Consider the following 3,691-nt stretch of genomic DNA (forward strand, 5'->3'; position numbering starts at 1 on the left):
CACATGGTATGGGGAGGGATGCAGGGGAGCCGGTGACATCCAGAGTAGTACTCCATGTTGGAACCGATCAGAAGACCTCCAGAGTCCAAACAAGTTGTTATCAGTCACAGCACAAATCACCAGAGTTCAGTTCTCTGTCTCCACCCAACGTGGCCTTCAGACCAGTCCGGTCACGGGTGGAGCTGGTGGGGATGGGATGGGATGTGGGGGGGAAGTCAAGGCTTCCTTCTCATGTATCATTCCAGGGAGGTTTTATCAGCTTGCGTCCAAGGTCAGCAGCTGCAGGGATCCAATGATAAACATAACTGTTTAGGGCAAGCAGCCCGATTTCACTGCTTTGAGTCTTAAGTGCGTCTCTGTGTTGCGAAAAATGCCAGTATTCTAGATTTGTTTACCACCTCGCCTCTCTCTGTCTGAAACTTCACCCAGGTGTGATCTTACTCCTCACAGGCACGCTGCTGAACTGTGATCCTCATCAGAACCACATCCAGTTTGCGAATTATTTCCCCCAGCATCTGAGTCTGTGCATTTCCAGAATGGGAGATCCCATCCAAGGTCTCTGACAGCTTTTCACAGGCCTGGACTGCTGTCAGGATCATTTTCATTTTCCAATAAACCAGGACTCCTCCACAGCCGATCAGCAGGAATCCGATTATCATAAATCCGAATATAAACATATCTTCAACGTCCTCGATGGAAAGCGGGGCCAGGCAGATGAGGTTCCACCCCCAGGACCTAGAGACTCTGCCCGCCACGACAGTTCCACTGGGACAGCTGCAGTCCAATCATCTCAGTGTGGAAAAAATAGTGTTGATTGCATTCAGAATACTTTAATGATCCCCGTGGGGAAATTGCAGTTATTCCAGCTGCAGCCATTTAAGTAAGCATTAGAGATAAAGTATAAAGGAAGACATATTCAAGCACACAAAGAAGAAATAAGTATAAAAACTCTAGAGAACCATATGGACACAGACAACAATGAACAGTCTTTAGCATCTATACACTTATAACAGAAATAACAACAGTGTTAATGGAAATAACACCAGTTTAATTGGAAATAACACCAGTGTAAACAGAAATAACACCAGTGTAAACAGAAATAACAGTGTAAACAGAAATAACAGTGTGAGTAGAAATGACAGTGTAAATAGAAATAACAGTATTAGTGGAAATAACAACAGTGTAAGTAGAAATAATAAGAGTGTAAATAGAAATAACAACAGTGTACGTAGAACTAACAACAGTGTAAATAGAAATATGTTGTGATTTGGCAAAAATGAACCCAGGGTGCAGGCAGCTTCCTCTAAAGGAAAAAAAAGATTTATTAAATAAAAATTGCTGACAGGGCAGCTCAAAAACTCACTAGGTATAGCGAGGCAAGGCAACAAACATACAGGCTGTGAACAGCACAATGATCAGACAGGGAAGTGAAGACAAGACACAGAATATAAAGGTGAGACTAATGAGCACAAACAGGAAACACCTGGGAGAGAAACATGAGGAGCAGGTGAGAGTGGGCGGGGCTGGAGCAAAGGCAGACAGGAGGAAGAAAACAGATGACAAGACAGAAACTAAAATAAAACATTAACACAGATAACAATCTTAACATAGCCCCCCCAATAAGGGACAGCTCCTGACATCCCAAAAACAAAAGTTCAGGAGGCAGGACATGAAACTCCCCGCCGCAGAAGCCAAAGTCAGGAGAATGACCTGGAGACCCCCACTCCACATCTGATGAGGCCACCGGAGCTGAGCAGAGCCAGAGGGAGGAGGCAGGAGCAGATGTGGAGCCAAGGGAGGAAGCACGAGCTGAATTGAGCTAAGGGAGGAGGCACAAGCTGACGTGGAGCCAAGGGAGGAGGCAGGAGCAGACGTGGAGCCAAGGGAGGAGGCAGGAGCAMACYTGGAGCCAAGGGAGGAGGCAGGAGCAYACGTGGAGCCAAGGGAGGAGGKAGGAGCAGACGTGGAGCCAAGGGAGGAGGCAGGAGCAMACGTGGAGCCAAGGGAGGAGGCAGGAGCAGACYTGGAGCCAAGGGAGGAGGKAGGAGCAYACGTGGAGCCAAGGGAGGAGGCAGGAGCAGACGTGGAGCCAAGGGAGGAAGCGAGAGGCGATGAGGAGCCGGCAGAGGTTGATGGAGCCAGAGCCTTGGTGAAGGCGGACACAGGCGACAGAGTGGATGAAGAGGCAAAGGCAGCTGACCCAGGATCCTTAGGAGCAGAGGACTCAGCAGGAGGACCAACAAGAGCTGGAGAGCCCACAGGAACCAGAACTGGAGGGTCCGGAGGAACCAAAGCTGGAGCAGGACCAGCATGAACCAGAGCTGGAGCAGGGCCCACAGGAACCAAAGCTGGAGCAGGGCCCACAGGAACCAGAGCTGGAGGGCCCACAGGAACCAGAGATCGAGCAGGACCAACAGGAACCAGAGCTGGAGCAGGGCCCACAGGAACCAGAGCTGGAGCAGGACCCACAGGAACCAGAGCTGGAGCAGGGCCCACAGGAACCAGAGCTGAAGGACCCACAGGAACCAGAGCAGGAGGGCCTACAGGAACCAGAGCTGGAGGGTCCAAATCAGAGGGGTGGGGATGGTGGGTTTCAGAAACCCCTTGTGCCACCAGCTTCGACGGGCCTCCTGAAGCGAAGAGTACCCTAAGGCCAGCTAGCTCACCCTGCATCCCCTCCAGGAGCCCAAGGATTTGTGAAAGAGGGGAAGCTGACAAGGCACAAGTTGTGGGTGGAGAGGAGAAAAACTGCCTGCTGGGTTCAGTTGTTGGTCCGATCATTCTGTTATGATTTGGGAAAAATGAACACAGGGTGCAGGCAGCTTCCTCTAAAGGAAAAAAAATAAAGATTTATCAAACAAAAATTGCTGACAGGGCAGCTCAAAAACTCACTAGGTATAGCGAGGCAAGGCAACAAACATACAGGCTGCGAACAGCAAAATGATCAGACAGGGAAATGAAGACAAGACACACAATATAAAGGTGAGACTAACGAGCACAAACAGGAAACACCTGGGAGAGAKACATGAGGAGCAGGTGAGAGTGGGCGGGGCTGGAGCAAAGGCAAACAGGAGGAAGAAAACAGATGAAAAGACAGAACCTAAAATAAAACATTAACACAGACAACAATCATAACAAAATAACAACAATGTAAATTGAAATTACAACAGTGTACATAGAAATAACAAAGTGTAAGTAGAAATAACAAAGTTGTATATAGAAATAACAGTATTAGTAAAAATAACAACAGTGTAAATAGAAATAACATCAGTATTATTAGAAATAACAACGGTGTAAGTAGAAATAATAACAGTTTAAATAGAAATAACAACATTGTAAATAGAAATAATAGTACAAGTAGAAATAATAACAGTGTAAATAGAAATAACATGGGCCTCATGCAAGAACCATTCGTACGCACAGATTTGTTCTTAAGTTGTGCGTACGAGTGATTTAGGAGAATTTGTGGCATTCACCAATGTTTTCATATTCTAAGATTTTTTTCAGATACGAACAAAATTCAGGAGTGGTCCAGACCTGTCGTATATTTTACCAGCAGTCAGTCTGCTGTTATCCAGACGGGTTTTCTTCACTAATAACTTTATATTTCATTAGTTTGCAGCGCTGTGTCTTCTGAATAAATGAAAATGATTTAACACAGTTGTTTATACTTTTAGCAGCTCTTTTTATT

Source organism: Austrofundulus limnaeus, unplaced genomic scaffold (genome assembly GCF_001266775.1).
Source record: "Austrofundulus limnaeus strain Quisiro unplaced genomic scaffold, Austrofundulus_limnaeus-1.0 Scaffold1924, whole genome shotgun sequence".
Taxonomy (NCBI): domain Eukaryota; kingdom Metazoa; phylum Chordata; class Actinopteri; order Cyprinodontiformes; family Rivulidae; genus Austrofundulus; species Austrofundulus limnaeus.